The 27,802-nt window shown below is 37.5% G+C and overlaps 1 long non-coding RNA gene across 1 annotated transcript in view; it reads left to right on the forward strand.

Moving 5' to 3' along the window:
• The window catches only part of LOC110480774 (uncharacterized), a 55,853-nt gene that overhangs the window by 3,086 nt on the left and 24,965 nt on the right, over window positions 1-27,802 (forward strand). Inside the window, exon 3 of the long non-coding RNA XR_002467157.2 lies at window positions 16,809-16,873. This is a non-coding gene — a long non-coding RNA (uncharacterized LOC110480774). The remainder of the gene's footprint in view (window positions 1-16,808; window positions 16,874-27,802) is intronic.

A 27,802-nucleotide genomic window follows, 5' to 3' on the forward strand; every position in this document is an offset into this window, starting at 1 on the left:
AGAAAAAATTACTCACAAAATCTCAAGCCATTTGCTCATTTTTGTAGTCAGGGCTGTTAATAATAGGGCTTTATTTGCACCTGGATTATATCACAGAGTAAAGAAAATGTATATACCTATTATGAGCTCCTAATGTGATTTGAGTCTGCAGTTATATAGCACTTCTCTAAAATAGAAGTCAGATGCAGTGGATCTAACCCTGAAGAGCAAGTAGTATCAGACCCACAGCCAGGCAGTTCTCGGGTTACTGTGATGTTGTGTTTTAGTTTTCAGTTTCAAATAAAAATTTTGCTGATTCTTTTAATTTATTGTTGAAGTAACTTGAATGTTTCAGACTAATCAGCCAGCCTGACTTAGCAAATTTAGGAAAGATAACATTCCATTCCACCTAGATGAGAACACTGACCCTCAGAGAAATACAGAGGTTTTATCTCATGGTGGTGTACTGAAAGAGATTGTGAGGTTTGCATTGTTCTGCAGAAGTTGCTGGGGTGGAGGTATTATTGGTTACAGTGTTCATTTTCACAGCTGATGATAAAATATTAAAACTCAAGAGAAATACCATCTAGCATGCATTGACTCTTGTGGTCTGTCAGTAAACCCCAAAAAGCTAGAACTTTCAGGGAATTAAATAACCCTATAAATATTAGTAGCAAGAACTGCTACAGACGTGCTGTTCAACAAGGAAAATTTAGGCCTGAGGCTTTATATTGCCTGAAGTCTTGTGGTCATGTAGTGCATGTTCTGGTTTATATCCAATATAAGTAACGTCAGAATTAGTCCTTTGACTAGTAAAACGTGTGCTTTGCCAACGTGAATTTCAAGTCCTCTCTACTCATGGTACATTATGAATGGAAAAGTTTAAATTTGCATAAAAGCAGTTATGTGTGCTTAAACCTCTGTCATCTCAAATGAAAGAGCAGGGTTAAACCACACAGTGAGTATTTGCTCAGTGATTAAGAATACAAAAGTTAAGAAAACACCTAGAAGTCATGCCAAAAGATTGACGTGACTTGTCACCTCTATAACAATAATAGCTTGTTGTTGTCAGTTTTGTTAAAGAAATTAGTTTGTCATTGAATCAAGTAGCCTCATCTATGGGTATAGAATTTAAAGAACATATCTATATTTACCATTGCTTTGCGTATTGGAGTGTAGCTTCAAACTCAAACTGTGTTTGGTTACAGTCACTTTGGAATTAGGTTAGAAAGGATTTTAAGTCAGTCAGAAAGTGTGCTACAAGTTTAAGGGAAATTTTCCAGTATAAAGTTGATTTAGATTATTTTGTCTTCATCTTGAAAAATGTGGGTACTTTTACAGTAAAACATTTTGTATTCTCTCTCTGATGTTATCCAAGTTAAATTTTTTAATCAGTTTACTTCCAACTCTTGAGATAATAACTGGAATTACTGAATAAACCATTAGATTTTGAAATGTAAACAAATAGATTTCAAATGTTACATTATCACTATTCATAGAGTTAAAAATATTAAGCTCACTCTTTAATCTTATTTTCTTAAATTACTGTTTGTATGAGTCCCAGGAATTTCCAGAGTAGCTGATTTTAAGTTGAATGTGATTCATAAAAATTCTTGTACTTTAATGACTCTTGATTACTTGTCAGTTGTTTGTGGTTGGAATCTGAAGCAAGTGGTGATATCATTTCCTTTAGGTACAATTCAGCTACTCAGGTTTCTTTATTTAATTTTTCTTTCCTTTTCCTTGCTGCCTACTGCTTTCCTCTTATCTCTGTTATCTGTGTGCACAGAAGTGGCAGAGCATTCTCACTTGAGAGCCACTGGGCTCTCTCGCATGCCTGTGGGCACTGCTTGTGGCTTTGCAGGCAGCGAGGGCCAGGCTTTATCTCTGAGCTGAGGCAGTGTCACCTTGAGCACTTGTGAAATCCCCGCCACCGGCCTCCTGCGCTCATGCGTGGGGAGCAGCTGCCACGAGAGCGTTCTTCTGCTTGTATACAATGATCTGTTGTTTCTGTGAGCTGTCCGGATACGGATATTTTTCAGAACAGCAATGATCACATCTAAGGGTTTCTTCATCAGCTTGATGTGCACCTGCTTTTAAACTATGCTTTGTATCTCATTTAGCATTTATGAAAATTCATTTATTATGAAAATCAGCAATCACTTTGACATTTGATCAAATTACTCATTTGAGACAGCTAATATCTGCAATTTAAAGATTAGTTGAGCTACAGATCTTGCATCCAGATCATAAATAAATGTTTGTGTATAAGTCTAGGCCTGTTTTAGTTGAAATCAAAATGCTGATAGCACTGGGGGAAAGACAAAAAAGATTTCTGAGTCTGAAAGTAGAAGGCAGAAAACAAACAAGGATTTTTAGGGATTCAGTTGTGCTACATTTGGTGATCTTAAATCCTGAAGTAGAATATTTTTCAAAGGAATCCTTTTTCTACCCTACCATTTACTGGTCTGGAATAGCACATTGAAATCCAACATTGGAGATTTACAGAAACAGCTGATTTTGGACTATTATTTCTGAAGTGCGTCAGTCAATCGGATGCACATTCCACAGGAAACCAAACAAACTGAAAGCATGCCAGTTAGCATATTTCTGGAGAAAAAAGATTTGCTAAAATCTTGGAAGAAAGCAGATTCTGGGGATTGACCTCTGCAAGCTGTGTCCTAGTGATGGTGTATCCAAGGAAGGAGCATACTCTAAATCCCCTGTGCAATACAGCCCCAGAGAGAAAACTGGCACTGTTCATCTCTGTGAAAGGCTGCCTGGGAAGATCATTTAGGATTCCACTCCCTCTAAAGCATTAATTATCTAAATAAATACAAGATACAGGAAAAATTACTCTTATGTCTTGACATTAATGACATTAGTAATGGACTGTTCTGAAGAAGCTCTGGAGGCAAAATGGCAGCTCTGTGAATTTATAGTTGAAGGAAAAGGTTACTAAATGCAGAAAAATTGTAGAGAGCCCATAAAACAGTACTGCCTGGTGTGTCAGGCAGTCTCAATGGACTTACAAGTGAGGAGCTGTTGAACAATTCAGAGGATAAAGAGTTTTAAGGAGAAAAAAAAAGTTGCTTCCTGGGTGCTGTTGAATAACTGCATTCTTCTGCATAAACTTATAAAGAAACTGCTGAGAAGAAAGGAGAAACAGAATTAACTTGGGTACTCTTGGGTAATAATTGTGTGCATATCGGGTGCTCTAATAATAGTACTTATCTTCCCCCCACCACCACTCCTGTGGATGTTTTGGCTGCATTCTTCCTTTTTTTTTAGTTCACTTCCTGTAACTTATTTCTAGTATGGACACTGTGCAATTTTCCCTAATCTTTGTTTGCTGATTGTTGTTTCAAGTTTATAAGCTTTAAGCAAATACATCTCTAAAGAAAGCTGTGTTTACTCCCCTTATCCTGTCTATAGCAGTCACAGATTTTATGGACGAATGAGGTGGACAAAAAAAATCACAAAAAAAAAAAAAAGAAAAAGGGAGATTGCAGAGCCTTCTCATATATCATAAGCCAAATAGAAAAAGAAAACTTTAAAAAATATATTTTGTTTGCAAAATAGGCCTGTTTTTTCTTTGTGCAAAGTCTTCCAGAGGGAGGTTCTGGCATAGAGTGACCAATCATCAGTACCAGCAGGAATACTCCTGCCAGAAAACAGAAATACTTTCTGCCTCTCCCCTCTGTCTCCAAGGCCTTTTCTTGGCCCTACTCACTACTTATGCCATTCTATGATTGGTTAGAACAGTTGGAAATTACAATGTTCTATTTCTTCTGAAACATGTGTGGTTTTTACCAAAATGTCTCAAAGTGAGATACAACAAAGTTTCCATCATGTGGAGTTTTTGGAGTGTGTCTTCCCATTGTTCCCCAAAAGGTGTCAGGAGTATGCTCGCTTCTTCCTATGGACCAGCAGTGAGGCAGACCATCCTTTACAGGGGAGATTAAGGCAAGGTGGAGCACACTCCATACTAATAAATCTGTGAGGCTCAGCATCTTGGGCTGCAGGCTGGTACTATTGTAGTCATGATCAGAAAGGTAGGGAGGGAAGTGGGGAGATGGGGGAAGAGGCAGTGTTGAACGTCACTTGCAGGGAGAAGAGTAAGAAAAAATTGTTATTGTCAGAAATAGAAGTTGAAAGATGCTGCAAAATGTTGAAAGATGCTTATCCATGGACATAATATTAGCAAAACTACTATGTGGACAATGTAGGTTGGCCACATGAGTTATTCAGGAGGACTCAGCATCCAGAGGATGAGTGTGAGAGGATAGGCCTAGAGGGCATAAGTCGTGGGGTGCTGTGACAGAAAAACAAATTATGTATAGTTGACTCAGTGTAAAACAGGCATAAGATACAGGATGACTTGATCAAAGAGAATTCTACGAGAGGCACCTTTGCAGGAGCTTGTCTGAGTGCCTAAAAGAAAAACATAATTGCAATTTTCAAGACTTCTGTCAAGCAGAAAAGTTACATTGCTTTCAATGACAGCCAGAGAAGTGGACGATGGTTCTTTTGAACCCATAATGACTAAGAAAGATGGAGCTCTGTTATAACTGAGTTAGATCTTACAAAAGGTCTTATGAAAAGGTAATACCAGAGAGATGTTTGAATTTGCTCTTTGACAGCATTTACAGAAGGTTTACATTAGAGATGTAACATCACCCACATAGATATGGCAAATTAGTTTGTGTTTCCAAGTGAAAAAAATATTAAACCATAAGAGAGCCATTTCAGTGTAAAAAATGTTGTGTTAGAAGTGTATGAAGAGATTAAGTGAAGAAGAGAATGGTGGAATATTGCCAGTGATGTGTAAAGGAAGCTTCCCAAGCTCAGAAAAACAAGGACTCTGCCTCTGAGCAGTTCTGTGAGAATCATTTGAATTCCATGGAAAGGACAAAATAAGATTGTAGGAAGCCTAAACCAGAGCTGGAGGAGAAAATCTACTGTTAATTTTGTATTTGGTAAGCTTGAAGGAGATCACCATGTGAAGGAGTTGTAAGTATGCAGTGGGATATTGTTAAGGTAAGACTTAGCGTAGGAAAGAACTGGATTTTCCCTCATGGCACCTGGTGATGAACATTCATTCAACATCCAATAGGAAAGCTTTTGTAGCCCATGTGAATCCCCCTGAGAGAAATGGAAATTTCTAACATAGTCTGTGTAATACAATTCATTATATGGAACTACTTCTATGAATAAGCATTACTCAGTGGGTGTAAGGAATGTTAGGACAAATCCTAGGCTACTGTATTATGCTGTACTGAATATTACTTAAAAGCACCTTGAGCTGCACTGAATATTATTTAAAAGGAAAATAGCTTTGGTAGATCCTCATTTTCTGTTCATTTCAATGGAATAAGTCCAAAATACCTACTATACCAGAGACACGAACTCTCTTCTGAAACACATGTTTATAAGCTCAATTGCTCCATAGCATCTTTATACTACTCTAACAGGGGTCAGCATTTGGCCTGTAATAACTCATTACTGTTTTCTTGTATCCACCAAATTATAGAAAAAGCCCACTGTAGAACATATGTTCCAATGGAACAGCTTTTTTTGAAAGCTACTTGGTTATTCATTTGTCTCTTGGGCCTCAGATCTGTTTCTCCCTCTGCAAAGTCTCATCAGATAAACATGGAGATTGACTCTTGCCCTAGACCACCCTTTTCACAAAAGCTAGAAATCTATGCCTTAGACTGACAAGAGCCTGGATTCCAAATCTTTCCTTTCAGGGTAACTGCAAAAAGTGAGTACTGCTACTGCTGGCTCCTTTGTCAAGCTCCTGCTCTTAGAAGATAACTTCATATGCCTTGTTTCTATATGGGTGTTTCTAGTGCAGGCACTGAATACAATGATTCTACAAATATACCAAAGGACCTGTTTAATGTTTCTAGGATGCTCTCATGGGACATGAGGACATCAAATACCTACTTTAGGCATTCTGAACCAGGTCAAGCAACTTTTTTTTTTTTTTTAAGTTACCATGCCTAAGTTTGATACATACAGAAATTAAGTTGGTAAGAGTGATGATTTTCACTAAATTCCAATAAAGGTAATGTAGGCTACTAGGTCACTTGCTTCAGATAGTTTTAGGTGATTAATTGCTATTCCTCTGCCTTTCATTCTTCCCCCTGTGTGGTTAATAATGAAAAAGGTATTTATCTTGTCTTTCATGGCATGGTGATATATTAGTAGGTGACTCCACAATAATATTCAGTGCCAGGCAGAGGTGTTTCCTTTGACCCCAAAGCATGTCATCACATTAACATGAGATCATTCCTCAAAGTGAGGTTCATTAAACTGACAGTGCTGGCCAGTTACAGTTTCACAGCTCTCAGTTCTAGAGGAAGATAATTTGGCACACTTAGACCTCTGTGTTTCTATGCATTAACTTATGTAGGCATGTATGACATTTTCTCTCTAGCTGTGAGACTGATTCCTAAAAAAAACCCAAAAAACAAAAAAAAAAAACCAAACCCAAAATACTAAAGTGGAAAGACACAATCATTTAAGGAACATAAGAAAACCACAGTCTGAGCATGTGATATTCAAGTCTGTGCAAGCATATATCAAGTACTTAAAATTGAAACAATTTGTGTAAGTAACTTCAGACTAGGCAATGGCAAACTTTACCTTTAGTATCTTCACAAAAACCTTATTAAACTATTAGAATAGAAGTATAAGCTCTGCTACATATGTATGTATTATTGCCAATTCAAAAGACAAGAGAAATAGTATAAGCTATGTTTTGGTTGTTAACAAATGACATGGACATTTACAGCAATTTCATGATGTGAAAATAAGAGTAGATACCTAAACATTGGTGCGACTCATTTATGAGACAGTTTTTTTCAGATGTTAATTGGACCAATGCTATTAGAGCCAGCAGAGCCCAGGAGCTGTGACTCATCAGAAGTGCTGAGAAACCTTTGATTTGACAGGTAGTTCTCTTAATCCTGGCATGAAAATTACCTTTTGAAACAATGGTAAACACTTCTTTTAAAGAAGTCTTTCTAGAAAAAGAAAAATCTGAGCAGCTGGAAGTCAACATCGTGTTTTCTTTTTAGCTCTTAATAAAAAAGTATTTATAAACACTGCTTTAAAACAGGTTATTTACAATAGGAGTGTGTCCTTATCTGTTGCTCTTATTTCAAAGCCCTGGAATGGTAGATCCTATGAATGACTGAAGGAAACTGTGAACTCCTGAGTTCTGGTAAAGTATGATTGTCATCTCATCTCTACTGAAACCTGTATTTCACAGCAGGGTAATTATTTGCAGCACAATGTTTGATTATGGGAAATTCCACAGTAAATAGTTAGAAACTGCCATTTCAGATATATAGGTATATTGGGCATGTTGTGATCTGTTTGGGCTGCCTATATAAGCTAAAATTATATTGAATGCAAAAGATTTGGTTCAACTCTTAGTACCTGCCACATATGTAGCCCACCTTAGAATTTCTGATTTGAATTTTTGAGTTTGCCCAGTGGCTCTTAATTTTCTCATTCAGGTATGGAATAGGGTGTCAGTGCTGTTACTCTACAGGCAAAAAAAATGTCCTAATTTCTCGAGCACTAAATCTCAGAGAAATTTGAATGTTTTAGCAATTCATGGTTAGGCTCATACAGTTGCCTTCTCATTCCACTACTCTCCATTCAGACAAGCTTCTTAAGAAATCTGGTAGTTAATTGAGGCTTGAGAGTAGTAATATCTTTCAGAAAGAAAAGTGACTTACTGCCCATCAAAGAAGATGTGAAATATTGGCTACTTTGGTAGACATGCAAGTAGTGAGATATCTTTGAAATAAGTTCTCAAGAGCTGGGCTTAGAGCTGGGCTAAATCTAAACAGAAGTATCTATTACTTACTTAATCAGCCTGATTTCACGCATATTCCTAGGACTTGACAAACATCTAAGCACAACTTGCCAAAACCTTTGCTAATGGAAATCATATCAGGAGAGTCACAAAACTGTAGGAGAGTGCCTAGGCTTGGCAGGGTTGCAGAAACAGTTCTGCTGTCCCATGTACAGCTGAGGTGGTTTGGACTGGCATGCAGGCATGACCTCATGATAAACTCACTGATCCTCACTAGGAATTAATCATTTGGCTACTTGCAGCCAGCAGTCTACCACCAAGAGGAAGAGACTGTTGTCTTCCTTTTGCATATCATAAGGGCAAATGTATCAGCACTGTTGACCAGAGACTTTGCAATGACTTTATGAGTTGATTTCTGCAATTTCTGATAACAGTACCATGTAAAATTTCCCTACTAGTAATTTATTTGTATTGAAGATTTCTAATATTAGTGACCTAAGAGGTGCTTGTTTTGGTTTTGTCTCTTTCTAAAAGTGTTTTTCAGCCAAAGATATGGAACTCTGACTCTCAGAAAGTTTGAGCTGTCATGACTTCCTGATAAGGAAAAATTACCCTAATCAATAAGATATCCATTCTTTTGAATTGTTATTCATTCTATCCATAACAAAATGCTTTGCCATGCCATTGAAGAAGGACATAAAGCAAAAGAAACATAAAGATAGACATGGGGGTTTTTTGAAATAAACCCCTTGTTTTACCTTCCTAAGAAAAAATATTTTATAGCACTTACAAAATGTTACTGCATTTCAGTAACCTCATTCAAAGACTATGGGATGGAATAGTGCATTTTGAACAAATGTTACAAAAACTGTTTGTGTTCTGAGATGTTATTGTCTTAAGTTGTGAGGCTGATTTTCAGCCAACCAGCCAAGCAGTCCTTGGAAGTACTACAGTACTACAGGCACCAAGAGTCCCGCAGGAAGTGGTATTTGTGATTCAGTCAGCGGCACCTTGCCCACTGAGTCAGTGTTGAGCCAAAGTCCAAATGCGTTTCTAGAGTGTGGAATATAAAACTGAAGTCATGACTGCTGCAGCCACTGGGAAATTCACTGAACTATTGACGAGAACAGGGATATTAACCGCAACATCCCAGATTCCAGACAGGGATAATTACAACTTTCCCCCACTTACTTCACTGGCAGATAGTTCTTCTAATTTTCTCAAAAGCCTTGTACTTTTTTTCTGCACTTAACAGATCACCATGCTCTAGGCATGTTGAAGGATGAGTGCCACAATTCAGATACACAGTCTATCTTTCTATGGGCTATGCTGGAAATGCCAGGTGTGGCACCTGCAGTTTTGCACTTCCATGACTAATCCCACTTGCAGGTGTCAATGGACACCATCACCTACCTGAGCTTTTCCAGCTAGATCAGTTTTGCAGCTGAAGGGATGTGCTGAGGTATTTGCAGTACCCGTTTCCTCTCCAATTCATGACCCGCTAGATCTGCACAGCGACTCAGAACAGCCTTTTCTAAACAAAGTCTTAATTCATGGGTAGGAATTGAACAAATCTCAGCTAAGTTTTAAGTGAAGATTCTCCACATATATCTTTCCTACTGGCTTTCACATGTCAAGTACAGAATTTTTTTTTTAATCCAGTTGTTATATATACTTTAAAAGTTAACAAAAATAAGTTTTCAAAACAGATGTTTAATGTCATTTATTCACACTAATTTATGTGAAGGTTTGTGGCAATAAATTTTGGCATCCAGATTTCCAAAATAATGCCAAAAGTTGCTGTGAAAAATTAAAACTACAAATCTGAAGTTGTCCAACAGGCAGTCTAAATGCTGTGTTTTGCATGTAGTTGATGATATAGATTTGTATATATGTATATTTATATGCAAATATTATATATTTGTATATATTTGTATATGATTTGATGATATTAGATTTGTAAATATTTTTCATGTCAATTGTTCACAAACATATTTTTATCCTTGTCCCTATTTTAATTTTTTGTAATTATGAAATACAATCTACCTGAATTTGACTTAAATTTAGAGAAAAAATTAGTAAGACTTTTGGTAACACTTGTTTCGGACCTGCTAAAATTTTGATCAGAGTCATTGCTAAATGCTACAAATTTTGTAGCAGGCAGATGTGGTTTAGACCATTTAGTTAGACTCTGTAACATGTAATGGCTAAGTGATTTCTAGGATTATGGAACATATTAAATATTAGGTAGCTCATTTAGCAGGGGGATAAGTTTGTCGACATGTGAGTTTCTCCATTATTGTTGGGAATGTGTTTAAATGTTACATGTATCATCTTGGCTAGAAGGAGCTCATCAGCCAGTGCTGCAGTAGCTTCCACAGCAGAACTAAGGGACATAAGGATGCAAAATTCACTTCCCTGGACACAGCAGTACTACCTCTGAGCACCTGCTAGATCTGGACTTGCAGGTCCAAGCCTCTTTGTTCTTCATTCCATTGGAGTGAGGAATAGAGGGTTATTCAGTGTGAAAAACAGTGACAAAATTTCACATATCAAGAAGTTCTCGTGGTGTCGTATGAAGAACACAAGGTTTATGCACAGCACACCAATTAGACCTGGTCCTTCCTTTATTCCTTCTCCTTCCTTTATCTTTCCTCCACCCTTCAATACAAAAAGTTTCCGCTTGGTCATGAAGGAAGTGAGGGAGCCTGGATGCCACCCCAAGGGTGAAAGCTAGAGGAAGGGCTGGGTGACTTAGCCAAGCAAAGGGGAGGAGAAGGAAATGATCACTGAAAAATAAGGTTCTAAATAAAGGATGAATTTGGATGAGAAATATGTGAAAACATTTCTTTAGAAGTGAGAAATGGGAATAATGTATGCAAAACAGTTTCATCATATGCAATTAGTAAATGGAGATTTCAAGGCCTGGGCCTTGTGTGAGACCAACTGACAGTAATGAATTTAGAGTGTCAATTCTCACTGTGTACTGTACCTAAAAATGCCTATTTTTGTACCAGGAACTCCTGGTACCACTTTGCCCTATAGTCCACCCTCATGACAGTCTGGTTGACCATAACTCCATTTTTATTGGAATCTTTGCTGATGCCTTCATCTGTCATATCCTTGCAGCACCTTTATTTGTGGCTTCTCTCTCTCAGATATGATGATTTAGGCTGTCTGCATTCTAACACCCAAAAAACCCACAACAGCACAAAAAACTGATTGTGTCATATCCAGTTACCATATTGGTGTATGTTGCATGTGTCTATTAGTATCTGTTTAGTTAGAAAACCAAGTAATTCTTGGTATTTATACTGTGCTAACATACATTAATGTATTTTATGTTAGCCCATCCTAAGGTTTTTTCCCTCTTTTTCAGATCTTGGCTTAAGTGCTGTTTTTAAGGTATTTCTTCAACTAGCTCTTCTCCCGTAGTTGTGTGAGCCTCTATAGAAATCAGGAAAGCTGCTTGTGAGCATGCTGGGGTTTTGCAAGTGTATTGCTCTCATTTTATAATGCTGAAAAAACTTGCATAGTGCAGAAAATGAAAACCTTGTAAAAGTTCTTCAGTCAGAAATGCTGGTATCCTACACCTGTATTGCCATAGCATGGACGCTTACAGCTGGCAAGAGCTATGTGATCACAGACAGTGGAGCCCTTTGCAAGCACACAGGCTTCCTGAAAAATTCTGCTCTTAAGGGCTGTCAGAAAAGAACTGAAAAAATAGTAGCAGTTTTAGATTTTATGACTTGACTATCTCTTTCCTATCCTAAGATTTCCTTTCGTATATCCTTTCACACCCTGGGCTGCATCAAAAGCAGTAGGAGCAGGAAGTCAAGGGATGTGATTGCCCCCTTCTAGTCCACTCTGGTGAGACCCCACTGGAGTCTGTGTCCAGCTCTGGGGTCCCCAGCAAAGGAAGGACATGGATCTGCTGGAGCAAGTCCAGAGGAGGGACACCAAGGTCATTAGAGGGATGAAGTTTCTACAAGGCAAGGCAGAGAGAATTGGAATTCTTTAGCCTCCAAAAGAGAAGACTTTGGGATGACTTAATTGTGGCCTTCCAGTACCTGAAGGGAGTCCATAAGAAACATGGAGAGAAACTTTTTCAAGAGCATGCAGTGACAGAACAAGGGGGAATGACCTCAAGCTGAAAGAGAGTAGATTTAGATTAGATAATAGGAAGAAATTCTTTGCTGTGAGGGTGGTGAGGCACTGGAACAGGTTACCCAGAGAAGTTGTGGAGGCCCCATCTCTTATAGTGTTCAAGGCCAGGTTGGATGGGGCTCTGAGCAACCTGATCTAGTGATGTGTGTCCCAGCCCATGACAGATGGGGTTGGAAAAAAATTATTTTAAGGTCCTTTCCAACTCAAACTATTCTATGATTCCTAGCTTTTGGGAAACCGTGAAGATATCAATTGTTGGACTAATTAGTTCAAGTTGCAAGGAAGAGTTATTAGTTGAAGACTTATTGGGAAGATCTTGCATTGTCAGGTAGCTAAGGCAGCTCAGTTGCCTTAGGAAGATTTTTTTTTACAATGTATCAGTGAAGTCATTGAGGGAACAAAATGCATTGTCCTTTCCTGTAATAGGCGAGGTTCATGAATAGGATTTTTGCCCCTTCCTGCACTCTGCTATTTCTGAGCCTCATGACATTGTGAACAGGAAAATGCTATCTGCTTAAGAGTTGAAAGGGCAGAATTATTTCATCCTCTTCTTGGAAATGCAGGTTGAAGGTAAAATGGTTGGAGTATATAAGATGAACAGCTGGCACCACTCCTTGATGGCTGTTTGCATTGTGCTTATATAACTCCCTGGCTTACAGTGGACCTCTTGGCTTTATCCAGCCCTGATCAGCAAAAACAAATTAGGTGCTGTATCCCCTAACTGTCAGCTTATTAGCCAGGGTACACACAGCCCTCTGGAATGAAGATTAAGAGACTGAAAGTCAAATATAGAAGAGAAACATGTCTCTTACCACAGATTTTTTTTAGGTCTATCAGGGCAACTTCCCCATTTCCTTCAGACACATAAACAAGAGCACCATGTTTAGTGGCACAGGAAATTGCTGTTTCTTTCACTTCCTGGGAAAGTACTTTTCTTGATTCTTTTTTTCCTGTAGTAAAAAAAGCTCTGCTAGCAGGTTCTTCTCCAGTGGTTCAGCCTGCTGACAAATGATTGTCAGTTCATTCCCTGAAAGCAACTAATGGAGTTGTTTCCAGGTACAGGAAGTTGATATAGTTTCACAGGTCCCTTTCTAGCCCTGAGATTTCTTTCTGAAGTGTGTGGCAGTAGAAATAGCCTCCAGATGGAGGCCTCTGTCAGATGCAGGCCTCAGTACACCTGCATATTACTTGTCAACTGAAGATGCTCATATAGGAGCATCTTACCTGTCTCTGCCTCGCATATTCATTTGCCTTAACTTCTTGCCTATAAGTGCAGGGGGAAAGTAAATCAAATTTTTTAAGGTCACAAGCATTCAGACTGAAGAGTAGGACAGAGACCTGCCCATTATTCTAGTGCTTGAAGCCTGAGGTTTCCCCAGCTATTGCCTGAAGAGATCTAGGTTATTATTTACTTCAAGTCCTCATTCTGCTATTTTCAGTGATCTGAAAAAAAAACCAGAAACTTAAGACTTTTTGATACCTAGTAATGTGAGAAAAAGATGAGCTTAACCATCTCCCCTCCAGCCTTCCAGGGAGAAGTAATTTGCAGGCCCACTGGGTCAATGTACCCCTCAGCAGTTTCCAGGAGTACCACAGACAGCAAAGACTGGTGCTAGAAACAGCTGCTGGAAACAACCATATCTTTAACATTACAGCCATTTATTCATACCAGTGACTGCACTTCTCTACTCCTTTTTTGAGTTTCATGGCTTGCTAGGGAGGTTGTGAATGTAAATGAAAGGTGGGCATATGTTTGCAGCTATGAAAGAAATGTAGGGCAAGCTGCCTGTTTAAGTGTGATGCACTTGATCAGGATATATCTGAAGAGTTTTTGCCTGTGTTTCATGGACAAAAAGTCAAATACCTTAGAATGGATGATATTAAAATTTAAGACAAGTTCATTGTCTCTGATGGACCTTCATACAAATTGAGTTCCTTTTCCTTGTTCTTGTTTCAAAATAGAATGTTAGAAATGAAAGTCCAGGTTTAACTCTTTTTGTCTGACTTGACAGAGTTGGTTCTGTTTCCAGGTTGTGTTTTTAAATGCTTATGAACTATCAGCTTCAAAACAGAACAAAAAGTTGGTAGTTTTGACCTTACAGGAACTAGGATGTCATAGGCATCCTGAAGCCCATTTCATGTTTGAGGTAATGAGACAGGAATGAGTTTCACGTTGTGAAATTAGTTTGCTTCAATTCTGTCTACTAGTAAGATGAATTATTTTGCCTGCAGAATTAATCAATTTTGATTTATTTAATTAAAACATAATTAGTTGTTCATGGAAATAATTTCATGAAGGCCTTATAAGAAAACCAGATATTTTTAATGCAGATGCTTGCCTCAAAAAGTAGCAAAATGTTCCATAAAGTATTATTCTATGAAGATCAAAAGTATCTTCCACACCTGCAAAAGATGTAAACAGAAACAGTTTCCTGGAGGAAAGCTAGAGATCATCTTTCCACTGTATTGGTCTGGTAGGATAGGAGCTATACTATTGCTAGTAGGATCTTTCTGGGAGGAAGCATCTTTTCTCAGAGTTCCAGACAGACCAATAAACCAGGTCTCACCTGAAAGTAAGGTGTAGCTGGGTATGGCTACTCAAGCAGCAGTAAGTGAAAGAAGTTTATCTTTCCCATATTAATTCTAGAATTTATTTGACATGAGACAGTGATGGGTTGAAATGATATCATATCCTCACAGGGAAGAGATTCTGTTTTACTCCGAAGATATGCAGAAAACAAGGTTTCTGTAATATGTTTAAAAGTAATTTTTGATAACAGAATGAAAGAAATTGTCAAACTAAATCAAGGGGCTTAATTACCTGACACTATGCAGCAAGGTATGCTGCATATTGTTTTCTGTCCTGTTATAGAAACTGTTTATTTTCACTGTTCCAAATAAGCCAAAATTTGCAAGTACATATGTTTCAGAGAATGTTAGCAGTATGAGTTTCTTGTGTGTTCTTACTGCTAATCTGCAACATCTCAGAACTCACCAGTGCATCCTGCTGCGTGACATTGCATAGGCATTTGGTCACATTGTGACCAAAATTGAACTGATTTGGGATAAACAAGAGGAGGCTGTACAGTTTTGTTTAGTTTTTCAAGATTTTTAAAGTATGATAAGAATAGTCCAGTGTGTTGAAATAAATGCCTTGTGGAGTTCAAAGTCATTGTTCATTTATCTTGTAATCTAGAATTAATGCTGACAAGAAGTATGTAAACACAGCTGAAATTGATTAAGATATCTTCTTGGGTAAAAAAAGAAAGAACACAGTTTGGCCTGGCTTCTTTATAATATATATTTTTGAAATAAAATAATAGTGAACAAAAGAGTTCTTAAAATTATTTAATTATTACCTGAATAACCAAAGTGACCATTTAAATATAGGAAGATCAAAGCAAGTAAATTCTTTATTATTGTGAAAAGTAATAAAACAAGCAGGCTTCAGAAGAAAGGTTTGTAGCTGTCCACACACCATGTCCAGTTCTTGCTAGATTTGACACACATTAAGGAACATAGCTATTTTAGGACACAACCTGAAAAGAACTAGTTAACTCCCTGCAAACTGTCTGGAACTTCCTGAAATCCAGATGTGAAGTGCAGTTGCTATTGGTATTCCTGAGGCAGCTTTACACTTGCTAGCTTGTCTCCATCTAGCACAGCTGCAGGAACATGGAGGTTCCAGTAACATGGAGGTTCCAGTATTAGGCCTGGAGTCCCTTCTGGCCATGCAGAGCTCAAGTTGCCCCAGCTATGCTGGCAGCAGTGAAGAACTTGTGCTTAAAGCTTTTGGGATATGTTTACACAAGATGTATTGCCACTGGATTGCCCTGTAGACAGATCAAAAGTATGAAGCCCACTCAAATATCTTCTGCACATTCAGCCAAGTTACAGACATTTCCAGGTTGCTTTTCTGTGCAGTCCACCACTGTCTCAAATCTCATTGCTCTCCAGTTCTCTTGAACTCTTTTTGCTAAGATCCCCTGAGCAGCACTATCCTGCTGCCTGCTCAAATGCCAACTCAGTGATGATCGAGCCTCCAGGCATAAAGGCAGTAATACATAAGGCATAAATGTTCTCACCTAAAGTATGTGTTTCCTTGTCCTATGTAATTTTTGTATCTCAGTTGTGAAATCAATGAAGCTGTATGTGCTACTGCCATTCAGTTTGCTGAGATGCATGAAACATACTGTACTGAGGAGGTTTGTCATAAAATTGTTTGTTGACTTTGCACTTGAGTGCAGGAAGCTCTTCATTGAATCACTTACGTAGAAGAGGAAAAGCAAGGTAGTATGACCAAAGTAGCTGACTGATGGAGGACCATGAATTAGTCATATTTACTGTAGAATGTCATATTTACAGTAGGATGTGTTCCTAAGATAGATGAGGGTAGTCTGAGAAATTTGTGTGAAAGGTGTCAGTGACTTGTCCATTTTCCTCCTACCTCTGTTCTGTGCTCTATCTTACCACGTTCAGCTATTTTCCCCAAGTATCTCATGATGGGCAATGTTTCCCTGAGCAGGCCAGAGTACCCTCCCACAAAGCTACCCTTCTACCATCAGAGGCATGTCCAGTGGGAACCATTATTCCATCAACTTATGTTTTTTTCTTGCCTCATCTTATCAGATTGTTTGCTGTTTGAGGTAGTCATGTGGTTATTGAAATAGATTACCTTTCTGGTCTGAGTGCTGTGTAGAGTTGTGACTGGAAAGTTGTGTCACTCCACAAAGATGGGGGAAAAAAAATGGATATCCTTTATTTATTTTTAGCTGTATGTTAAATGCTGCTGATTTGACTATGTGTCTCACCGATTTTTTCACAGTAGAGACTACAAGAGTGAGGGGATCACAACTTGCAAGACTAGTAGACAACTTTCAGCCTGGTTTTGTAAGTCAAGTTGCTATTTTCTCCTAAATTACAAAAGAATTTGAAAGTTAAGACTTCCTATTCATCTTGGTTTCCATCTATGTCTGAGCATTTCTATCTGATGATAACTCCGCAGTCAATAACCAGTGTAGCTCTCTCAAACACGTATCGTAAGATCTCTTGCTGTTTTATTAACTGCTGAGGTAGAGGTGGAACTCGGAAATTGCTCACATTAACATCTGGGTTGAAAACTCAGGAACACCAAAGCACTGAGTCCCCAGATAGGATTTCAGTGAAAAATCAGTATTCACAGATGGACTAAAGAAACGGTCACAATGTCTTCACTCTCAAATTCTTTCACAGACTCGACCAAAACTTGTGATTAGAAGTACAGAAACAGCTTCCCATTTTAACTTTCAGGTGTTTCAAAAGAACTCAGGCTGTTATATGTGCAAGTTACTGCTTATTGTTTTCCATGGGCAAACATATAATCTAGAGCGGTGCAGTCTTGACAGCTGTCGGCAATTTTGCAAAGATACAGTGGTACTACCGCTGTAGTGTATATTGTGCTTGTCACACTGTGTTTTAAAAGTAAACTATTCTGTGCATATAGGAAGAAACCAGCCTTGCATTTTTGTTACTAATGTATGAATACTGCTTAAATAATTAGAAAAATTTCTGAAAAATGGTAAACATCTTATGCTGTGATGAAGTAGCTCAGTTTCGGACTGGTCACTCTACTGATCATTTACAAATAGTGAGTCAAAATATGTCCCAAGCCACACCCTTAAAATGCTACTGACGTCACAGTTTGTGACCTTCAAACACTTGTGTTCACTATTCTCAATGATGCAATTAGTAAATGTAATGATGGTGGTATTGTATGCTACTTTTACAGAATCATTAGTTGTAATAGTGAGAGCTCTGGTACAATTAGTAGGAGGAAGTAGCACTAGTAGTCACATCAAGCAAATACTTCTGTGTTGCTTTTGGTCAACAAGGGTTCCATTTTTTTTTTCCTTTTGTTCTGTTTTGTTTTGTTTTAATAAGGAAGAGGGCCAACTATTTTTAGTCACTTGAGATGAACTGGGGAGAAGAGCATCCAATTTTCAAGTCAGCTTTCCCTCAGTCCACTAAAAAATTCTTACCAAAAATAGAAGAAAAAGTAGAATTTTATTTGCCTTTCTCATTAAACAAATTTAAAGTATTGAAATGCTTCCTAGCTAGTGGGTCAGCTCTTCTTAAGACCAAAAGACAGAATTAAACCCATGCCTGTAAAATTGGCATATACATTTTAAAAATGGAAGAGAGACCAACTTGTGTTTTTTCCTGCTCTCCGGTGTAGGTGGGAGGTGGAAAGAAAGCTGTGGCAGAAGTTATAGCTAAGGGTACATATTCCACTGATTGCCAGCTGGAGCTGTCATCTCCCACACCCTGATCCTTCCTGTGAAGACAATCACAGGAGCACATTTGATTTCTTTCAGCTCTGGTCATTACTCATTTCCAGTTGTGCTCTGGAAATCATCTGCTCTTTGCAACTGCTGGCACTTTACCTGCACCGAAACCAATCCCACACAGAAATGTAAGACAAAGTCTCCTTGCAGAGTTTTAAAGTTCCCCTGAATAGTCTCAGAGTTAAATTTCCATAACACATGATCCAGACTAAAAACCCTAATAAATACACTACCTTTCTGGAGAACACCAGCTGCAAATTGCATCTGATATTCTGCATACATGAATGCATAAATAAATGGTTTAGCTGCAGCAGGAGGCACCAAAAGTTTAAATTACATGGTTTATAGGTCAGTGGAAAAATAGGGTGCAAATGTAAGTCTTGAATTCCATTCCAGGGCTCTATTTAGCTATCTTCAGTGAAATCATGTGAGCATTGAAGTGCCCTGAGGGCCATGTGTGTGACTGTGCATGATGTTTTTAGTTTCATTATTTCCATTTTTAATGGCTCCACAGTGATAAATCCCCTCAACTATTATTTCTGTCAGGAAATATTTAGAAAAATAGCCTTCTGTTCTAGAAAACACAAGATAATTATGAGAAAAATCATTAATAAAACCAAAACTCTTTAAAATTAAGACCTTTTCTGATGTCCTTATTTCTCTCACTCCTACAGCAAACTTTCCTTGAAAATTACAACCTTGTGATTTAAAAGAAATTATAAATATTTATATTTTTATGTTGTTGCATAGTCCACATTCTTTCTTAGCATTTAATGTGTTCCAGTTTATAAATACAAGCTATTACAGGAATCCTTAGTACTTACTACTTGGAACAGCTTTGTTTATTCATCGAGTTTGAAGTAAAGTGACTTGTCAGCCAAAGTATCCTGTTCTTCCCCCAGCACTTGGGACATTGCACTTGCTCACACATCTGCTGCCTCTAATGGAGTTGAAGGAGCTCTGGGTCATTCACGGTACATTAGTTTAGTTTGGGTGTGGAGTAGTTTTTAAGATTACATAAAGGATCTCGATATGTGTGTTCTATAATTAGGATTAAGAACCTAGCCAAAGTCATGTGCCATGCTAACAGGGGATTCACGTCCATAAGGTGTATGGAATTACCTTGAGTATATTGAAGTGCTGAGGGCTTTTTTTAAATGTGGCTCCTTCAGTTCACCTTTTAAATGATTTTTGGAGTTGGCACTTAGCTTCGATGTTGGCTTAAGTATCTTATGCTGATCACCCCAAATCTTTGTTTTCAGGTATTTGTTGAAAGCTCTTGCAATCTGTACATATTTTCTTTATCAGTCCTTCAAAAGCCTACATAGAATAAGATTTTGTGGTTTTAAGCATTTTATAGATGCATAGAAAATAACGCTTTAAAAAAAACTCACAACTGAACTAATACACCATTATTTGGTAGGAAAGAAAATGAAAAACTAAGTTATGAGACGTTCAATTGGCAGAGAAAGGTAATAAAATTGAAGTATAGAAAAAGGAATCAATGACACTAAAATAAAGATTTCCCAAATAATTTCCATCAACTGCAAAGTCAATTCCTGTGTAACTCTGTCCTCTTAACTCTCAGACATCTGCCCACCTAATAGTTATCACAAATATTGACAAATTGTGACCTTCAGTCTTAGAGATGAAATGTCTATCACAAGCAGTCTTTGCTTCATGGTATGAAGGTAATTTTTGTGGAGATTAGGTGCTTGTGTTTGATTGAGTTCCTCCATTTGAGACATAGTAAATCAAGAGTTGTTTACTTTCCACTGATACATGGTATTGGCATTCCAGCTGGAATGTTTACTGGCTGCCAAAAATATGTTTATATGCTAGTTCTTTACAGAACACAGCACTTGATAAGTGAAACTTCAGACTTTTAAAAACAGTATATGCATACTTAACAGTAGCAGTCTTATCTGCTTTTTCACAGCTTTAGCACTATTATCAGCCATTATCAGTCAATTCCTGGAATTAGTTTCTCCACCAGAAGAAAATCTGGTTTATTGTTGTTTGAACTACCATCAGTCATACTGATGATGCTGCACTTTTCTAAGTCCAATATTTTACAGATCCTGCATTTTTCAAGCCAAATGTTGTTAATATGAGGTGAAGCATCCAAAAAAAAAGAGCCCTGTTAGGAAAAACAGTTTCCTGTGTGGAAGACAAGAGTCCAGCAGCTGGTAATGGTAACAGTATCTTAATCTGATTGCTGTGAAATGATGAACAATCTGAAACTGGAACTATTTAGAATAAGGACTGCCACAGAACACAGATGTTAGAGTATCCAAGGCCCATATTTTTAAAAAGAAAATTACAAGTGTCTTCATGTGCTGGTTTATGATGATAGACGTTGTGAGTCAGTAGCAAAACCCCCCAAACTTACGTAGGATTCCTGCCCCTGGACTAGAAAGATGGTTAAAAAACTTTATCCTGCATATATATTTATATCATTACACCCTTAAACCTATACGAAGTTAATTCAGCAAAGACCTTTCATGTGCCAAATATCCAAAGGGATGCATAAATTTCAACAATTCTTCTGCCATCAGTCCCTTATTTTCATTTTGATATGTCTTGGAAGGGAAGGAGAAAAGGCTAAGGGTCTGCTTGTCTTTCTCTTGCCCCCAAAGTGTGAATGACTGAAGATTGCCCTTGAGCTAATTTCATACTAATAGCAAATACTGAATGAACATGTTTTTCCTTGAGAAGAAAACACACTTCCCCAGGCACTCAACAAGGGTAATACAAGGATAATTAGGAGATATAAACTGAGCAGTTTTCATCTGCTCTGCATACATGAAGACTTCTCAAAGTCAGAGGGAATTAAGATGAGCATGTTGGAAAAAGCAAATATCATCCTGCTGGGACAAGTGGAGGTGCAATAGAGATGTTAGTACCTGCTAGAAAGAATAGATAAGTATGTTTGGGGCCTGCTAGGAGTAAATATTTTAATTTTAATAAAAACAGCATCATTTTGAAGTCTGGATGAATATTCAAACCTTTTGGACCATGGAGATTAAGTACTAACTTCCAGAATCTTTGATTTTGCCAGGGTTAAGTTAAATATAAATTGAAATTATGCTAATTGGTTAAAAGTGTACTTGCTCTTCTTCCACAATGAGCTTCTTGCTCTGGTACCACTCATTAAATCACAGAATCATAGAATCATAGGTTGGAAGGAACCTTAAAGATCATCTTGTTCCAACTCCATTTGTGATGGGCTGGGACACACATCATTAGATCAGGTTGCTCAGAGGTCCATCCAACCTGGCCTTCAACACTTCCATGGATGGGGCACCCACAGCATTTCTGGCCAATTTTTTCTAGTGCCTCACCATCCTCACAGTAAAAAAATTCTTTATAATATCTAACCTAAATCTACTGCCTTTCAGTCTGAACCCATTCCCCCTTGTTCTGTCACTACATGTCCTGGCAAAATGTATCTCTCCTACTTTCTTGTGGACTCCCTTCAGGTACTGGAAGGCCACAATTAGGTAGCCTCAAAGTTTTCTCTTTTCCAGGCTGAACCATCCCAATTCTCTCAGCCTTTCCTTGCAGCAGAGCTGCTCCATTCCTCTAACCATCAGGATTAGAGGAATGGAGGTCCAACAGGTCCATGTCCTTCCTGTGCTGGGCACTCCAGAGGTGGATGCAGTACTCCAGGTAGGGTCTCACCAGAGCAGAGCAGAGGGGACAATCACATCCCTTAACTTCCTGCCCATGCTGCTTTGTGTGCAGCCAGGATGTGGTTGGTTTTCTGGGCTGTGAGTGCTCATTGCTAGGTCTCCCACTGCCTCTTGTGTAAGGCCCCTTTCCCTTTTATCTCAGTGTTCTGCTGTCCATTTTCTATCCTTAGCCTCCTTCCATGCTTGCATAGTGATACCAGCACAAAGATTTATACTTGTATAGTAATATTATAAAACATTTCTACTTGCTTGTCATTGGTAAATATTTCCAATGGAACTTGAACATTTCTTCTCCTCTGAAATTTTGAAAAGTTCAAACATTTAAGTCTTACAGATGTATTCCTATGTTCTACACAATTCTGACCCTCTTGCAACTCTCAGGGAAGAGTAATGGATAGGTGCTCTGAACTTGTATATTTCATAGCTTTTCTTCACCAAGAACACAGGATTTACATATGTTAAAACTTCTTAGTTTCTGAGAACAATCAATGCTAATTAAACTTGAACCACTTATCTGATGCCCCAGAAAGTTCTTACTGACAAACTTGAGCATAATGAATTCCCCATACTGCTTTCCAAGCTCTGTGTTCTGCCCATGCAACAGACCTGTCTCTTCTCTTTAACAATATTAAAAGCCTTTGTGCTTTACTGTCCTTGTCAGGACCTAATCTATAGGATTATTTTGTTGTTGCTGACATGCACAAATAAAATCTGACACTTGCAGCCACACGTCTGTGTGAGTTTTACCTACCCAAAATCTTTCAAGGGATAGATTTTTATTCTTGAATACATAAATTCAAAACTACATTTGAGTTTATTAGCTATAAAATATGCAGAACTAAGTTCTGAGATTCAGTCATATAGATTGGGGAAAGAAGAAAATTATTTAGATGAACTTCTTGCATTCATTTCTTTTGATGTTTTGTAGATATCTTAAATGTATAGTCAGGGTCTGCTGTGCATCATCTTTTAGTACCATTGTTTCTGTTGATGCCAAGAGACATGTAAATCAGATCTTAAAGTGCCTATATTAGCAATAGAGTTCAAGATATGCCTCATCTGGATAAGAAAATTGAATACAACACATGCAAGTACATCTCTCTAAGCAACCTTGCCCATGTTTGTGGGCTGAGTGATGATAAAAATCAAGGCATATAGAGATGTACCTCTTCTGACATTACTGGTGCCAGAGCAAGCACTGACTGAGCTTTCCATCCAGTTTGTCAAAGAATTCAAAATCTGAGTCTTACTGGAATGAAATATTGATTTAGTTGTACCAAACACTGGGTCTGAAAAATAAGGTTCTCTCTAAGTACTTCTTGACATTTCATAAATATAGCAAAGAGCAAGGCTCTCCTGAAGCATGTTAGAGCTATTCTCAGGTGTCACCTCATCTGAACTTGAGGCCACACAGGAGTATAGGCCACATGCTTGCAATCCATGTGACTCATTCCTCAGATCCAACATAAAACTAAGCTTTCTTTGCGTGTTCAGTGTTTCTGATGGCAAGGAACAATTTTTAGATATCTCTGCCCCTTTGTGACTTTGCTGATCCCCACACGAGTGAAAGGATTGCAATAGCATGAGCAAGAGAACTGCCTAACATCAGTCAGGTTTTCAACATCTTTTACGGCTGCTTCCTTTATTTACGCTATTGTAAATAAGTTTATGCAATTATGACTTGACGCTAAGCCTCCCTTGCTTTACATAACTGTGGGCTGCCTTTCCTAACAAAGTAGGATGTGACTTAAGTAGCCTTTTAGACTGAATAGACTGTCAGCCTTGTAGGGTCATCTTTATTCATTTCCTCTGCACAGATACTTCATTCCGTACATTGAGGCTTCTCTTGGGCTGTTATGTGCAGTTTGTTAATGACTGTTAACCACCAGCCAAATTGCATTTTTTCTTTCCTTTGAATTTACATCTCAAGTCTTGACTGATCTAGCCACATTCCTCCATGAACTTTGTGATTTTTTTTCAGGTTTTTTCCCTCTGGCCTGCCTTTTTTGGTGCCTCATTTCAATGACATTGAAGCCTGATTACTTGACACTTGTGCTGTTTCAGAGTGTCATTGCATTGGTATGATGGATTGTGTTTGATCCTGTATCTATGTGTGCTCAATTTCAGTTAATTTAAATTCCTTTAAAAGGAACTGGAGTAAAATACAGAAGTTTGAAAAAATATTTGCTCCATTTAATTCCAAAGAATTGTTTTGACTACATGGTGAGGTTTTAAAACCCATTAAATCCACACAGAAGCCTTTGATGGCTGAAATCAGTAAAATGAAATACAAATTTTTACAGGGATTAAGAGGTAAAATATTTCAGATAATTAAGAAAAGGGTTACTGCTGTAAAATCAAACAAAAGAATCATGTGCCAACTTAAATTCATTGGGAAAGAGAAGTCAGTGACTGATTTGGTTAATCTAGAGGATCACAAGATGTTAGGAAACATGAGGAAGTGTAGACAATTGCTGTTACCGCAAACCAACTTTTTGTATATGTCTTCTCTGTTAATTTTGGAGATACGCCTATCTTAGACATGTTCTCTTTGTAGTGTACATTTAAAAAAGAGATATCCAAAAGAGGGGTGCTTGATCAAACCAGTAGTACAGAAAGAAGTCATGCTGTTAGGAGGTAAGCAGCATCTCAAACTTCTGAATTGACTTTAATATGAAGTATAGGAATGTTAAAAACCATGCTGCTTCTCAATTAAAATTGCTGCTGATGGGGATCAGAATCCATAAGTAGTGCTCTTGTGTTAAAAAATATTCCAAGGTTTACTCAGTATTTTATACCACAAAACCTTACCTTTATTCCCAACAATTTTTTGAAACTGTAGCTCCAATACAGAGAATGTTGGAAGACCGTATTCTCAAAGCAAGAGAGAAAACAGGTTTTGCAAGGGTAAATCTTGCTTCTCTTATTTGGCCATGTCAGTATAATGAGGAATGAATATGAATGAGATTATATAGTTTTCTGTTTTAGAATTTTGATTTTAATATGCCAAAGAACTTGAATAATCTTGTGGTAAGAACCAAAAAAAAAAAAAAAAATTTGGAATGGAGTAAAAAAAGTTGTTTTCTGTTGTTTTCCCTGAATATTGGCATGGCTATTCTGATGGCATTGATGTGGAACTAAAATGTGATTATACTGGTTTGTTCTGTAATGGAAATAGTCTTTCAGATCTGGCTTCAGCTGTTGTTTTTGTATTAACTGTTTATGGAATTCATGGCAAAGCTGCATAATTCAGGGCCATGTTCAGAAACTTAGCCCAACCTAGGAAATAAAATTATTGTCCCATAAATTATGAGCATATGGAGAAAGTTGTCACAATGTTTTCCTGACTAGTTTTAAAAGCTCAGTATTATTAATATTATTGATCAGACAGGACTTTCTTTTTTTTATAATAGATATAGTGGATAGTTTGAAGTATCTCAAATGAAGTTGTGGCACTATACAATATAAATGTATTATGATAAATATATGAGAAAAAATATGTTGAAAAGGGCAAATGGAGTTTGATGAATCAACATTGCAAATACTGTAACACATACTGTAACACAATAGTTTGTGAGATTTCATTCAAATAGTTTTCAGATACTTGTGAAAATGTTATTTTCACATGACCCAATGACTAGATATGAAGAAATCAGAAGTGACTCATTAAATACTTGCAAACCGAAACAGTCTTCAGTGTGAATGTTAAAAGCAAAAATCCATTTACTGTGCAGTCTCTCCTTTACAGAGCTGTAACAGACTTTTTGTTGTATGCAAATCATGGGATTTTTGGGTTAGCCATTGATATAGTTACTATGATAAAACTCCCTGTAGCATCTTTTCTTCCCACATATCAGTGATATACTGGAAAAATAAACTTTTAGACCTTTCCCATTGAATGGGGCATTCAGGAATACTCTGTCAAAAGCTAAGGTATGCTTTTCAAATTCTGAGACTAATCTGAATTTTACTAGTTGAATTCCTGTGCAGGTGAAGCAACTTTTCCTTACCTTTGTCAAATGAACTTGGGTTTAGTGAATCTCAAGAGGCACAAATGGCCTACTAGGATGAAGCTGACATGCTTATAAGTTACTTATCTTCCTTTTAGTTCAACCATGTTAACTAGTGGAGTTCTATATTTCCTAAACTCAGTTATTTGTTGTCTGAGATTGCCCAAGAATAATTTGAAGGGATTCTATAGAAAGAGACTATAAAATCTTTAAAGTCTGTCTTTTCTGCAGGATATAATGCAGATGTGCAATAGTTTACTCGGGATTTTAAAGAGCTCTCCATGAGTCAGTATCCCTGGTATTGTTCTTGGCTCTTTTTTCAGAGCTGAGGTTGCTGGGTCCATCCTCTGTAATCTCTGGTTTTTCTGTGGTTTATTACTTTGAAGGCCTCATTTAGAAAACCATTCCTGTTTGCCAATTTGTTTATTAATATGTTTGCCTTTAAGATCATAGCATATATTTGAAATTTCTTGTATGTTAACAAATTCTGTCAGATCAGGAGAGGCAGATAGGAAAGTTCATTCTGAGTGGTTATGTCAGATACAGAGAGGGGAGCAAGACCCATTGTGTTACCACACCAGTATTTTGTGTCTTACAAGTGTCTTCATCAATTGAATGAAGGATAATTGTCTTTTCAGACAGATTTTGCAGGCAGTAAAAGCTCTGTTCTGGTTGTCTCTCTTATGCAGCCAAGAACCCAAGATTTCCCTGTCTGTAGGGTTATGTCCATGTTCCCTGGCAGAATCCAAGTTCTTCTACTGCTTGTAGTGCTTGCACTGTGAAAATCTAGTTCCTTAGCAGATGGTGGGAATGTCTATTTTTTTTCTCTTCTGCAGGCTACTCTTTGCAGGATTGTAATCAGGAAATGAGGTTCAATTCCTTGATCCAAATATCCTAACCCCTGAGTATGGATGAGATTTATGTATAATTTATTTCTTTTTTGTTTTGAATCCTCAGTCAGCATAAAAATGCTTTCATAAGTATTTTCATTATAGTAATACTTTCACCTGGGAAAACAGATCTTTAATTTCAGATGTTCTCACAAAGAAAATGTATTTCTTGAATCTAGATATCTCTTACCTTCTGCAAGTCATTGAAGATCTTTTAGCAGTTACAGAGGCCATTTCTAAAAATGAAAGAAAGTGAGGATTTCTAAAAATGAAAGAAAGTGAGTTTTTTTGGATCTTTTTGAGATTGTATGGCTACTGGAGGCATCTTCCAAATAATAGCAAAATAAAATACTGATAAAATACTGTAAATTTTTAAAGCTGTGTGTAATAGGATTAGTTTATATACCTTCTAGACAACATACTACTTAACCTAGTCCCTATTTTTTAATGTATTGACAAGGAAAATAATGTTTTGAGTATATTGTGATGAATCTATTTATTGACTTTTCTTTGACAGTCATGGTTTTAACCTTTAATATTCCCAGGAAATAAGAACTGAGGCTTAGGGAAATTAAATAAAGCTGCAGTCATAGCAAATTAAATAGTTTAACTAATTCCTAGGCTTCTGGAGAGAGTGTGTCTCACTGAGGCTTGGGCTGTGTAATGGATTATAATGTTAGGCAAGGAATTAATTTACAGAAGGAATAATATTTGTTAGAAAGATTTGAGGTTAGTGTGTCAAAGACTTAACCATTTCCATAATAGGCATAAACCAGAGAATATTTTTTTTTTATTGTTGGACAGAGAAGGAACTTGTGTTAAAGAGGAAGAGAATGATTTCCTTGAGGTTCTTTTTTCCCATATTAGTATTTTTGTTTCTACATATCATAACAGGAATTGG

The sequence above is a fragment of the Lonchura striata genome, chromosome 7, assembly GCF_046129695.1.
Source record: "Lonchura striata isolate bLonStr1 chromosome 7, bLonStr1.mat, whole genome shotgun sequence".
NCBI classification, from domain to species: domain Eukaryota; kingdom Metazoa; phylum Chordata; class Aves; order Passeriformes; family Estrildidae; genus Lonchura; species Lonchura striata.